This window comes from Mastigoproctus giganteus, chromosome 4 (genome assembly GCF_048544385.1).
Source record: "Mastigoproctus giganteus isolate SK-2022 chromosome 4, ASM4854438v1, whole genome shotgun sequence".
NCBI classification, from domain to species: Eukaryota; Metazoa; Arthropoda; class Arachnida; order Uropygi; family Thelyphonidae; genus Mastigoproctus; species Mastigoproctus giganteus.
Genome location: NC_143578.1, coordinates 75,083,929 through 75,099,130, shown reverse-complemented (window position 1 = coordinate 75,099,130; position 15,202 = coordinate 75,083,929). Strand labels below are relative to the sequence as shown.

The 15,202-nt window shown below is 37.5% G+C and overlaps 1 protein-coding gene across 3 annotated transcripts in view; it reads left to right on the top strand.

Annotated features, from left to right (window-relative positions):
* The first annotated feature begins 2,268 nt into the window (after positions 1–2,268).
* LOC150086840 (uncharacterized) overlaps positions 2,269–15,202 on the top strand; it is a 293,238-nt gene continuing 280,304 nt past the window's right edge. For all 3 annotated transcript variants that reach the window (XM_090371610.1, XM_090371612.1, XM_090371614.1), the window contains exon 1: positions 2,269–2,380. The gene's annotated coding sequence lies outside the window, so the exon portion shown is untranslated. The remainder of the gene's footprint in view (positions 2,381–15,202) is intronic.

Genomic DNA, 15,202 nt, shown 5'->3' with positions numbered 1-15,202 from the left:
GGTAGCAGGTCAATGAGGCCTGGACCACCTCAGATCACAGAGCTATTACATTTCAACTCACAAGATCCATTGATTCAACTCCACCACCTCACTACAATATTAGTCGCTATGCCATTAACAAGGCCAATTGGGAAATCTTTGCTCCACCCTGCAGACAACGATCCAGGATCACAATTCTTCTAACCTTCCAGCACTGGACCCCGACCAACATCAGAAATCATCATCCAGACCTGCAATCAATTAGAAGGAAAAGACCACTGCCTAATGCCGTTCCACGCTGATCCCCAGAGCTGGAGCGCCTTCACCGAATTGTACACTCCAAAGGAAAAGCCCTTCAGACAGCTCGTATTTCTTGGTCTCCAAATTTGGTCAACACCCTCCGTGAAGAATATTGAAGAGTCAGAAGTTACTACACATCCCTTATAAGGCAGCGTAAAAGATCATCTTCGGAACGACTCGTGAAAACGACTGGCAATAATGAACCCTGGGGGAGGGGTACCGCATCACCACCAACAAACTCCCCAGGGGCGAAGTTATCTGATCCACTCTCACACCCCAGGGCACTATGACTACATCGTGGGAGCAATCTATGGCCAATATTCTGGACACACTTTTTGCCACAGATACTGCCCTTCTGACAGCACAACAAGAAACATGCCAGGCAAACAACACAGACTTCAAAAATGCTGTAGAAGACCAATTTACCACCAATGAACTGCGGCAGGCTCTCACCAAAATGCAGGAGAGGAGATGCCCCGGACCAGACCACATTGAACCCGAAGTCCTTAAAAATACGGTGCTGTTTCTTTTATTCTGTCTATCTTTTGAACTCCTCTGACCGTTTGGTCGTCCCGGAGTATAAACAGAATTTTTTTTTTTTTTTTTTTCCTCTATGACCTGCCAGAAGATTTGGCACTCATGTGGCCCGTAACTGAACATATTAATTCATTAAAAAAAATAATAATAATAATAATAAATAAATAAAAATCCTCGATGCAATTTCGGTTCAAGCACCTTGCAAGCATAGTATGCGTGTTGCTTTCCGGATTGTTAATGCCTATCCACATATATTAACAATACCTTGTAATACCCGAAATTTCAATCTCCACTCTATCGCTGTTTGGTTCTTCCTATATGCGCGAACAAATATTTTCTCAAATGAAATGTGTTAAATCCATTATGAAGCAGGCTAACAAAAGGCAATTCAGAATCGTGTGTGGGGGGTAAAAACAACAAAATCCCAATCAGATTTAGTACATCTTTCTAAAGAAATTCAGCATCAAAGAAGTCATTAAAAATTCTTACGCTTCGTTACCAAAAATTATATTTAAAAATGTATCGTTAAATATTATTATTACTACATGTATATAAATAAATGTGCTTAGAATTGAATTTAAAAATAAAAGATTCGTGAATGATTTTTTATTTATTAATTACATTCTACATAATCCACACTACATAGTTTTCATTATCGATCGACTGTTATGACCCATCAAAAGAAATTCGAAAAGCAAGATTTGACCGCCGTAGAAAAAGGATACCGGCCACTGCTTTAGAGAATCTAAGGTCATGAGTCTGTCAGCATATTGTACGTATAAATTGAACTTTCTCTAATCTGTCTGCCTATTTTTAGGGACAAAAAACACGAGTGCCAAGAATAAAATTCGTATAGCTTTCGTCCGAGGCTGATTTAACTCTTCCACATTGATTTTTATTTTTCATTTCTTTATTGAGGTATTGATAAAAGAATTAGTCGAAACGAAGAATTAGTTAAGCTTGTGGTTGCATTTTAAATAATAGGAATCAGGGTCAGTGATTGTGGTTGCATTTTAAATAACAGAATATAACAGACCCTTCCGTACAGTGCTGAAGACCCTTCCTGTACGGAAGGGTCTTCAGCAGATGTGCGTCTACTGAGAAAAGGATATCTTTTAAAATAGCTAGTCATTGGTGCTAATCGTAGTGGATTTGGCCTCTTGCTAATAAAAATTGTCCCACTGTCAGCGGAAGTGTGCTGTTGTACTGCACTTTTTCCGTGCAAAATGTTTACTATCGTTTTCTTGCAGCTGTTACATCCCTAACCGTTGCAGAAGTGTCAGTAGAAAAAAAGTGTAAAAGTCAAAAGAAAACAACAGGTAGCACCTGCCACCGGGGACTCACCTGTGTCGTAAGCGCGTGTAAACACTTACCGATGATAGAGGGCGCTGCCCGACAAGAGGGTTGCAAGAATCAAATCGTTTACAGCCAGCTTGGTCAGAGAGTGACGTGAAACCGCGAAGGCAGTACCGAAGGAACATTTGTTTTGTACGCTTCTCGTGGAATTCATAGCGCCACCGGGTGAAGGTAAAATAAAAATAAAAGATAGGGAGCATGAAGAAAGGTGAGTCCTTCCCCCCTGTTTACATACTTGTGTGTTACGTGGAGTTTCCATTTAATTAGAACTGTGAAATGCTTTTTCCATGTCGAGTTATGTACGGGCAGTGGCGTATCACCAAGTCCAACGCGGAAACGTCAAGGGGGGGGGGGGAGATTTGTTTTGCTTTCTTCCTGTCACTCTTCTGCCTATTGTAACTAAACTTTGCGCTTACAGTATCGTGTTCAGATGTAGATCATACCACCACCACCAACAACGCTTCGGGGATTCTCTTCACTCTTTTTCAAATACACATTTGCTTTTCCGTTTTCCTTACCAATTGATAGGCAGTGCTATTGTTATTAGAAGTACGGGAGCAGATTAATTGAACAGGAGGAAATGTCGATGTTCAGCTAAGTAACGAACGAATAGCAGTGGTAGAATTCTTCCTCGAAAGGTTTCCGGTTTAAAAAGGCATCGTGCAGTATATTAAATGAGCGAAGGGGGGAAAGGTTAACTCCGTGTTTCGCTCTTATGCAGATTTCAGTTACACGCGCGTGAGTGAAGAGCCGCAATGCGAAGCGCACATGTGATCTGAAAGAAATTAAGGTCCCCACAAACTAGTTTTCGGTCCGCTATTAATCACATGCCTCACTCACCGTATTCCATTTGTTTCAGCGGAACTGCGTCTGTCTCATGAAGAATCTTTCTATAATTAAGCACGCTCTCGCAATATCAGTTTAAAATTCTGCCCCCCCCCCACTTTTGGTGGCATTTTTTTTCCCCGAAAGAACTCTGACAAAACATTGGTTTAAGACAAATGACAGGGTACACTGCCCACCAAATGAAACTGGTTAGTGAAGTGACAAACGTGAAAAAACGTTTCGGCTTGATTGTTGCCGTCACCATGGCAACAGCGGTCAGACGATTCGGACTACGGTGAGGGAATTTGTAGCTTTTTTTTTTATCTTCTTTCTTTTCTTTAAGCGTAGGACAAAAGTCTGTCATAATGGCACAGTGATGGACAAACAAAAGTCCCCGGAGGATGGATGGATGAACAACTGGCTCCGCAATATTATTCGCTTGCGTGCCATTCACGGCTGATTTATTTAAGTGTCGTCGATGTGCTCATCGCATTTCTGCAGGGATCGTTTTCGTTGGAAAGCGTGTGTGAGTGTTAAAGAAGAGCGCCGTGAATAAATAGACAACTTTTGTGAATCCATCATTCTTATTTGTTTTGCCTATTAGGTTTCGGCATCCTTATTCCCCTCCAGTCCACGTTTTAAACACTTAAGAATTGATTTGAAATTTCTTTTCATTTATTGAATTTCCAGTTCTATGTCAGATTTTTCCTTCGTTTTATAGAGAATTTGAGATAGTCCCTTAGTTAACACAGAAGAAGTGACGTGGTTTAATAATATTTTAATTTTTGTTTGAATAATGGATGCCCACTGCAGTATTCTGGTAATTTAATTTAAAAAATCTACAATTATTATAGGCTGGAATTTGAATGTAAAAAAATACAGCCATTATAGACTATTTATTTCTAATCCATCATCAGATATAGAACATCATCGAATACGTAGCTTTGTGTCGATTTTGTCAAGTTGTACTCCATCCATCGACAAAACTTTTCTCTTATAGTTATTTTAATGAATCAATTAGAAATATCATAATCTTATAGTAACTTTAATAAACACTGACTTTTTTTTTTTTTTTTATACGTTCAAATTCTGAGATATTTTTATTTAGTAACTTAAATTTAGTTTAAACGATTCCAATCTTAAGCATAAAGATATTTTTAGTAACTGCAAACACCTTTTTCTCACTTTACATTCTGTTGTATTACACTGGCCAACAAAAAAAGAAGAAAAAAAGGTTTTTGTAGCTCCAGAGAAAAAGTTGCAGATCCTAAAGTAAGCTAATCCACTGATTCCAAAAAATGGCGCCTCCGTAGCCAGGTGGGCAGGAGCAGCAGTGCGAAGCACACGCTTCTTGATTAGACCGGGGTTTGACCCCGTCACCACCAAATACGGAGGATGTGAAAAGGTCAGGGAATGACCACCGCATATCCCCGGAAGAATATGGCATTAGTTGCTAATTCTCCTAAAAACCAAATAAACGATTCCAAAAAATACCAAAATTATCTCTATCACGTCTCCAATGAAAGATATACTGAAATTTCAGTAATTTAATGATGGACTATTTTCAACGATCATACAATAATAAATATGCTGGTTGAAAAATGAGTCTCATTCATTTTAAAATACTTTACCCAAACGTATAATGTACTACATACATTATATTTCCTTAGTTTGTCACTCAGAAAGATTGTCTTAAAGTTCATTTTGCTTTCTCTTCTTAAGAAACCAGCAGTAATCATCATGGCAGTATCTTAGCGAACTTGATACCGCTTTTCCATCGTGGTATGTCCTGATGCAAGCAATCCCCTTTCTCATCATTTACATCTCTCAAATTTGGAGGTGGTGGGGAACAGATGGGAATGGAAATAATGAATTTTAAAGACATTCGGCAGCTCATTTCTTTCTGAAATTGCCTTAAAGTTGACAGTAGAGATTCATAATTATTTTCTTTCCCTCTTCCAAGAAATCCATGCATAATTGCTTTAAACGGTCGCCAAACTGCTAGTTCAGTATCTTGTAACTTTGTTTCAAATACATCTTTGAGGCCCAATGAAAATTCCTTCTTTCAGTTTTGCGTCTGAAATTAAATTGGGAAACACTTCCCTTAAGGTAGCAGAATGCACTTCCTTCTTTATTCAGAGCCATAACAAATTCTTAATTAATAATCCAAGCCCAAGCTTTTTATGCAAAGGAGAAAGAAGATTTTTTTTTTTTGGTTCAACCAATGGAATATATTTTATGTTACTTCTCTCTGTAAAAGTTCCTTCTTTTCCCACTACTGCACAATATAATGTTTTTTTGCTGCATGATTTTTCTCTCAAACGTAGAAAACAATCTGGCGATGGCGAACACCCTAAATTTCTCGCCGCTACCACCAGTGTTTTGTAAAACCTCCCTGTAGAACAATGAATCATCTAATTACCTTAAGATCACTACAGACATTTCAAGTAAAGTTATGGTTCTTCATTACAATCAGGAACTTGGACATACTTTCATATGTTGCTTTAACGTCGGCATAGTGTTTGGTGGTAAGGCGCCACCGGTGGTCTTCCGCAACTGCGCCATTAGTACTCTTGTGAAAGTATACAAAACTCTAAATGGCAGAAGCGTGTGTGACATGTTGTGAAAGTTTATTGATGTCTAGCGGCACCGCGGGTTCCCCCCATCTCCGCGTTGCTTTCATTGTGGGTGGGCGCCTCCGTAGCCAAGTGGGCAGAAGCAGCAGTGCGTAGCACACGCTTCTTGATCAGACCGGGGTTCGAGCCCTTGACCATCAAATACGGAGGATGCGGAGAGGTCAGGAAATGACCACCGCATATTCCCGGAGCAATATGGCCTTAGTTGCTAATGTTCCTAAAAACCAAATAACAACAACATCATTGTGAGCGTACCATTTCTCTGGGAATGCCAGAGATTTAAAAGTGTATGGGCTTTGCATTTGTGTGGTGTCTTACCGTTGTTCACCTGGTCGTTTAGCCGCTGGATCCCAACGTTGCCCCACTTTTTCCCCGTGGAGGCAGATCAGGAACCCAGTAGAGTTAAGTTACTCTGGCAGGTCCTGCCGCGTAATTTCCTGAGATTTCGGCGGCTAGGACTTATAAAATAAATAATAATAATTTTTTTTAAAACTAATCTATTGCGTGACGGTGATGTCGCTTGAATTTGAAAGGCCGAAATATGGGCGAAAGGTGATTTGAACATGTTTAAATTTAGATGGAGGGGGAATGAAGACTGGGGAGGTGAAAGGCAGAAGTATGGGGCCAATAGAGAAGGCGCCCCCAGGTTTCAATGCTCCACCAGACGGGAAAAGTGGGGATGGGGAGGAGACGGGTCACCCCCCACAGGGAAATGTAATTCAAAGATGAAGGGGGCTAGGGTGCCCTCTTCAGGTCACCATTTGGCAGCTAAGCTACACTTTTTTTCGTCATTTCTAGTTGGATCATTTATGGAGCTAGCCCCATCCTCGTATTTTCTTATTCCTACTTTTACATATATACACATATATACATATGTGTATATGTAATATACACATGTCCTTGACATATACACATGTCCACACAGGAGTTAGCAAGGTGGAGAATCCCACACTTAGGAATGCCAGCATATGAAATCTTACGCCAGCTGGGGTTTGCAATCGCGCACTGCCGAGCAGCACCAGCAAGAATCTTACCCCAGGAGGGATTTGTAAGGGGGAGGGAGTTCCTGTACAGTGTTGTGCTATCATAGAGGTCTTACTTCAAATGAGGTATGCATACTATGGGCAGTGTTTCCCAATGGCATAATAGTAGTTGCAAATACTAGTCAACGTTAGTTGACAAGTCTGCTAGTTGTCAAGGATTGTTGCTTCCTGTGTATAGTTCCATTATGAGAGGAGGTCTAGAGTTTAAACACGCAAAAGTTGGTGACAGTGGTTTTCCCCAGTGTGAAATGTAGGCAGACTAGGTATCTCTTTTTTGTTTTGTTCGCATAAAGTTGAATGATTGAGTGTGCGAATTCCGAAAGTGCTGCGTAGTAATGCTCATCCTGAAAGAAAACATGTTCATGATGGTGGAAGAGAACTTTAACTTTTGTTATCATTCTGAGTCAGAGTTCCTCATACAGTGGGCAGGTAGACATAACGTGGTCTCACGTTTTCAGTTCGCAGTCGCAGTTTGAGTTTTGTTGAATGCCAAGTGCTGTTAGTTTGTGATTGAAGAGGCCATGACCCGTGAGAAGTTACTTGCAGTCCCGGTGAGAACAAGGAAGGAGGCTTTGGACTAGTGAAGGCCATTGCAGGTCAATTTTTTTTGGTTACCGCACCCTTAGTGGTGGCATCCCAGGAGTCTTTCCAGGTGGTCTGCAGGTTTTCAGCACGCCTTCGTTTCTCTCTTGGGGTCATTATTGATGTCTGATTGAATCCTCAAGATTTTCGTTTGTATTCCTTTCTTTAGGCATCGGTTTAGTGCACTCTTTATCACCTCCAAAAAGTATAGAAATATACTTTTTGGAGGTGATATACTATATTTAAACTAATTGAAACAATAAATATACGCCATTCATTAGGATTATGTTCGGCGCTTTATATCTTTACAGAAACACATACCGTCTTCCGTAATGAAATATTTTGAAACACTTTGTGACAGTTTTCGATATACTGTAGTTTTAATTCTTGCTTCAAGTAATTTCCACTGTTGTGGAAGTTATGTGACCTAGAACCAAGGGGTTCTGCTTGCTCTTTAGCTAAGTTTAAATCACGAAATGGGTCATTCAACTCTTCTTACTAAAGTGGAGTGCGCTATAATTTTCTGGGTAGTAGTCCCAATCTTTAAAGTGGGCGGTGCAGCAAACTCAGCAACACAAGAATTCTCGCTATAGTCATCACGCCTTTTTTTTATCTCAGACTTTTTGAGGATCTGATATCGGAAGGTATTCATTATTGGAATAGGCCTTACTGCAGATGATATGTTAGGCTATTTATTGCTTTGCTTGCTTTTCCTGGACATCCCTGAGATAATAAACTACCAAAATTCAACCTCAAAGTCAAAAAATATCCTTTTCTCTTATGTCTTTACGAACGCATATACGTCTCTAAAAGCCCAACTGGTTCCAATGTTTGGGTTACGATATAATAAACAAAAGAGAATAAAATTTGGAGAAGAATATCCGCTAGCGTATAAGAACAAAGACTACTGTGATATAATCTATTTTGGTTGTAGAGTCAAATTATAGATCTAAATGATGTTTGGAAATTTCCGCAGAAATAGTAATCGTCAATGTAGTTGCTGGTCTCTCGTCACACCAGAGGAGCAGCAAAAGGCATACTTTTAATTTTTCTTAATTAGCCACATCCTCAGATTTGTGGTGCGGGTAATATAGCACATGTGGAGCCCAGGTTTTTAATTGATCACAAATCTAATCTTGCAACCATTTGCTTTCTCTGAGTTCTTGTTATAAACTGTCCATACACAGCAAAAAATTGTCAGAGTGATCCATGCACTTCCTTTGCTTCTGCTTAAACATTTTAATAATACAATACAGTGCTAAGCGAAACAATATGCGATAGATACCCAGATAAAATGTGCACTTACTCACACTGCAACTGTCTTTTCGTTACTAAAAAGAGAAGTGGGAGACAGACAAAATTGACCTTGTTAACCCTCCCTACCAATACTACCACCTAAGAGCACCTTCAAGCATTATTATATGCAGATAATACAACAGTTCAGTGTCATATCTGCTTCCCTAAATTGTAGTAAGACATACGTATTAGGAGAAAACAAAAGCCTGTACATGTAGAAATTTTAAGATCGACGTTTCGAAATTTACGCATAAAAATCAACTGCATACAGTTGGTATACTCGTATTTCGTCTATACAGTTATATAAAGCAAGCACCTTTATATAATTGTACATTGAGAAATAAAAAGGAAGAAGACATGTGACCACGCAGGTGATATAATAATTTTAACGTAACATAAAGGCGGTTAGAAATTTAATTATAACATACTTGTTGTAATATTTAAATAAAGAAAACATTAATGGGAATCTTGAGCTTGTACTTTTTCACATGACATTTTAAAATTTGGTTGTTCTTAAATGGCTTCTGTTGTGTTCGTCAGTAAGCTGGTGACGAAATTTGTTTTTGAGATAATTCAATTTAGGAAATGTTGTTTCACACAGGTGAGTACTGCCAAAAATTACTTTTTTAATTTGCGAATTGTAAATCCGATAACTGCTTATAAAAATTATTTAAATTTTAGTTTGTAAATGGCCTTCATTGTATCATAGTTTGTTCTGGAGATAAAATTAATTCGAATTTCAGATCAACAGGTGTACAGAAAATGTAAAGGGATTCCTAAACAAGCTCATTTTGCTTGTAATTCTCTTAAAATCTCGCTTTCATTTGGTTTTGAAGCAGTTTAATAGAATTTAAAAAAATAATAATCTTTTGGACATGCATTTTTAAATGTATCTAATTCAAGTAATTCTTGGATTAACAAATTACACTACTCAATTTGAGTTAAAAAAATACTGATTTTGGCGTCGAAAAGTATGTTACAAACCTTTTATTTTTTTATTATTTTTATTATTATTATTATTTTTTTGTTTTTGCTGGCGCTTAGCATACTACTTGTTGGTGTGGGATGATTTGTTTTTTTATTTATTATTTTATTTTACTTTTTTATTAATTTATTTTTAATTTATTACTATTTAATTTTTTATTATTTAGATTTTTACTTTTTAATTTTATTTATTTATTTAATTAATTAATTTATTTTTTTAAATTTTATTTATTTATTTATTTATTATTATTTTTATTTTTTTGCTGGCATTTGGGTCTGGGTAGCCCAAGTGCGGGATGCTTGCCCCCCACCTGTATTGCGCTATCTCAAGTGGGTGCGAGATTAGTGTTTTCACATACACAGTTAGTAGAATTAGTTAGTAGAATTAAGGCCGTCCTCTCGTGGCTTAGGGTCGGGCACTATGCAGCAGTTACCCAGGTGTTGACTGCTTCCTGGTGGATATGGGGGTCTGAACCAACACACACACATTTGCTACACAAACATAACACAACATACATTCAGGCCCTTTTACAGTTTGTGAATAAGAGGTGGAGATGGACGTTAGTTAGTCTGGGAGCCACCCTCAATTATACATACAGTATATACATATATATAACAAACTACTTTCATTCTTCCTTGTTCACTGAGGTGTTATATTATGCCTGTCAAAAAACGAGTTTCCAAATCTAGTGCAAATCATTAAATTCTGTTACTGCCCGTTTTTTTTCTTCTCTCATAAAAATTTCTATTTCGTTACGCAGTTTAAAAATAGGCGTAACACTTCTTTTGCTTAGCCATCTTGGATTCGGCGTGATAAAGAACGTCTTTATGCTCTGCATCAATACAATTTAGAAAGTATTTAAATTGACGGTGGTTCAAAGCACTCGATCATGAATAATTAACAGTTGATACTACAACATTCATAATTTCATCGCAGTTCAGCACCATTGACATTAATGCTTGTTGATGTATAATGTAGTTCGCTTTTTCTGATTCTGTTTCTTCCATCTTATGGTTATTTTTACCAATCAATCCGATACCTGTTCCACTCATAATTGTTGCGCAGTCAGAAGTCAGTCATTAACTTTTTCCAGTCGAGATTTAAACGAGACATTGTTTTTTCTATATTATTAAAAATATCACTTCCTGTTGTCATCGCTTTTAATAAACATACTGCAGCCAAATCTTCAATAATATTAAAATCTGCATCAATTTCTTTGACAATAATTAAAAGTTGTGCGGTGTCAGTAATAACGTACTTACATCCAAAGGGATTGTGAAAATGTTTTTAAAAAAATGAATGTTTTTTTTGCAAGTGTAGACTGAATATCTTCGCACTAAGTTCTGTTCGTCTTGTCATAGTGTTTCATGACAGTGAAACCTTATTGAATAAATAATTTTTTTCTGGATATATTTCTTCGAAAATTTTTAGGACATATTCTTTGATGATATCGCCGTTAGAAAACAGGTTTACACTTATAAGCCAATATATTTTGGAGCTGGCTTAGTAGCGGATTTATTTTCATTAATTGTTTTTCTTAAAAAAAAAAAAAAAACTTGTTGCCCTTCTAAAGATTTTTTAGATTCTCTGTAAATTTCATCGAAATAATTTCTTTGAATATTATATTTCTTCATAACCGCTACTGGCCTGCATATTAGAGTGTTGGTTTTTAAAAAAGGATATACACCTTTCCCTCACTCCAATGATATTAAGGAATAATTATATAGAATCGACTGACAGACACGGCGTGCGTAAGCCGACTGATTTTTGGAATTTTGTGGATATCAGTAGTCATTCCACTCGCGTAGATTAAAAAAAATTATCACTGAATGATAATTTTTGGTAAATATTATGTCATTTCTAGCATGGTAATTATTTTGATATATAATTATATTATATTAGCTTTTTATTTTACTAGTTTTCTCATATTTTAATATTGAAAGTGTAAGTGGGTCCGATTTGGCCCGCGGGCCGGAGGTTGGGCATACCTGGCCTAAGTAGTTGCCGGCTTTCAAAGAGCCTCTGGGAATACCTACTGTTTACACCAGAAGGAGAGTCTCCTTCAGATATTTCCAGGATTTTTATGTTGAGAAACTGGAGAGCTGTTCTATTTCCCGTAGAGGAACGTCTCAAGATATTATTCTCCTTTGTTTTGTCCATCTATTCCCCGAAGACCACCTTTCATTTTATATTTAAATTCTCTTTACATTTACCAATAACTTTCTTACGGAACAAGTCACGTTCTAATTTCTCGCCTCTTCCGTATACTGCTGTTATCCGCACGTAATCTTTCTCATGTAACCCCAAAAGATTATTGATTCTTGCTCGTTTGCGGAGTATTTGTTCAGTTTCTTTGCATGCTGTTTTTTTTTTTTTAGGTTTTTATTCCATGGAAAATTCTTATTAATATGGATGTGTTGAGATTTAATCTGTCTTTGTCGTGTTGAATAACAGTCACTGGCATATGAAGCGTGGATATTTGAGGGCGAAGATTTTGTTTGCTGCTACAAATGCGTGTTGGAGTCGAATAAACAGTTTTTTTTATTTATTTTATTGGAGTAGTATGTAAAACCTGCCTTTAATCCTGGATTAAAGGCAGGAATCTGCCTGGTTGAAAATAAATTTTATATCATCTTTTATATCTAAATTTTATAAAATCTGCTAAGTTGAAAATAAATTTTATATCATGGGCCTCTTTGTCAGTGTATTAGATACGTCTCCCCGATACCAGTTTCGAAAACACAATTTTCTATAAAGTTTTCATTTGTTTTTTACCCACTGGGGAAGAATGAACAATAAATTATACTAGACTACGTTTAATATATTAACTGAGTTAAGTTAAGTTACATATATCAGCATCTTCCATGCTATATTTATTTGTCCACTTCTGAGTCCTGGTACTTCGTTGTGCAAACTACTGCAAGCAATCTCGTTGACCATCTTAATTCTTAAGCAAGCTTCCGTCCACAAAAAGGAATCGGCTCCAGCCTCTTAGGTTGACCAACACTTATTTTTTTTCATAGATGGCGCTCGACAAATGTTCCATCCTATCATCAGGTCACCGTATGACTGGCTGAAAGTCTCCTTGACAGTGATCGATGGGGTGCATGATGAATGGTATAATAGACAGGGGAGAAAACTTTCCATCTCTCTTCCTTGCCGGGCGATCGATGCTCGCTACTTCTTGATGTTCATATCTACGTCTTTCAAGAGGTTTCGTATCGTTCCCCAATGTGGTTCGTTTTAGAAGAACTCATCATAATGGAAGGAAATACCGTCATCCGTGGACCGAGATGCTGTAAGCTTCATTCACTACAAGTGACTGGATGTTGATAGATCAGCTGCTTACGGATAGCTGATGGCTATGCAAAGAGGGATTCGCATCGCGTGTCATAAATGATGCGGGAAGGATGCGGTCTGGATTTACTATTTCTCGTCACTTTGCAAACTCTATGTACATTCTCAACTCTGCCCACTTAATGTCTGTCAGTAGTTCTTTTAATGTCTCATATGTAGGTTACGTCTGAAAGCCTTTAGCAAGAAAAATAACACTACCATTTCTTAGATATTAGCCTTCATGTCTTTTGTGTTATAGATTTATTTATTCTGCGTTTTTATTCAGTAGAATCTTTTTACAAGTGACGTGCTCTAAATAATCCCAACCGAAAAAAAAAAAAAAAAACAGATACGTTTTATTAAGAACGAATTGCACGATGGGGACGTATTGCATAACTTAAGAATTTGGTTAGAAGGCTCTCGGTATCAGTGAGGACTTGGTATCCTTTAGACAAAATTAAAAATGAGCTGTCATCGCATACGAGGAAAGTCATGTTTCTCTCAGCTATTTCAAATTTTGCATCCCAAAATATGTGATTCTAAGATTTCTTTCTTGCGTAAATTGTAGGTAGAATTGTAAGTGAACGAGATTTAAAGTATTTGGCTCTCCCTGTCTTTATTTTTATTGTACTGCTTCTCCAGCCTTCTTTCGTTCTGTCTGTTTTCTTTCTAAATCCAATCAAAAAAGTTTTGCACCTTTCCTTAGCGTTCCCTTCCATCCCTGACTCTAGAGAAAGACAGGATCATGAATAGTAGGAAGCCTTTCAAATCCTTCGGTTGTTTACTGTATGACTAGCGAAAAAGGTGTCTGCTCGTTCCTTCAAAGTACGGTGCTGTAGTCCGCAGCTTTATATTTATCTGGCTGTAATATGTGCAATATGGCTATCGTTGCTCAACCTTGCATTGGAAAGTTGGCTATAGGCAGTAAAATAAATAAATTTTCTGCTTGTACTATGGGACGGCCACATGGATCAGAAGAGTTTTTACAAGATAGAGCGAATACAAGAAAAACACCGTATTTAGCACTCATGGACTAGAACCACGGTCAATTCAAACGTACGTACTACTGTACCTTCACGTTTGTCCACTCGGTTAGATAGATGATTGCAATATCGTTTGCTTCTTTTAGTACTAAGTCTCGCAACTTTTATAGAAAACAAGCAAATGATTTTTTGTCTCTCTGCTGGGCAGTTATCTTAGGGAATTTCCAAACAATATTTAATAATCTTTGTTAATCTCCTCAATGGCCCATTCGCAAAACTGAAGTGACCATTATATCACCGTAGTCCTTGCTCTTATAACAGATTCGCTAACAGACCAAATTTTATTCTCTCTCTCTCTCTCTCTCATCATCATCTCCAACACAGACGTTATGATTAATTATTATTTTATCTTTTGTATTATTACACATGTGTAGATCGTAACCCAAATGTTAAAATTCCGGAAACGAGTAGTGCTTTTAGGACCGTATATGTCGTAGAGACAGAAGAAGATGATACGTTTTACTTTTGGAGTGAATTTCTGTAGTTTATTGGTATATCATATATATATAATTAGCACAAAATAAATTAATCCAGACTGATATGCTGTACTACATCGGAAAGTTAACGAACAATTCGAAGAAACTTTAAATCCTTGAAGTTTAGACTATACAAAGCGTGAAGCGTAAAGTAAATTTATTTTATCAGATTTTGTTTTGGTATTAAAATATGATGAGTCCCTCCAGAGCTTGACAGTGGGGTTACTTGACATTTGTCCCAATCATTTTGGATTTTATGAACTGGGTATCAGAGCCAAGTTATTTGAATCACTTGTCATTATTCTATCGTGATTGCTTTTTGCTATTTACGAGACGATTTTGTTTTCTACCACTGTCAGTAAATAATCCTTAGTTAAAAAAAAAAGGAAAAAAAAGCAGTTACTACAGGGTGTACCATTTACTTGGAACCATAGGGAAAAAATGTCATTTCACAAGATAAGTTCCACATGGCCGCTACATCCTTCGATACACTTTCGTAAGTGTTTGACCCAATGCAGCCTCACTCTCAAGAACACGTCATTGTCACTTGCCACATCCATGCAGACCTCTGTGATCCAGAGTTTCAGGTGGTTCAGGTCGCGTATCTTCTCCGAATATACCTTGCTTTTTAAATGACCCCAAAGAAAAAGTCCAAGAGGGACAGGTCTGGGTATCTTGGTGACCATTCCTGTGATCCCTTCGACCTATCCAGTGACATGGGAACCGTTGATATAACTATTCACGAACAGTCACAGCATAGTGGGCAGGTGTACCGTCTTTCTGGAACCATTTTGGAAGTCTACCCTGC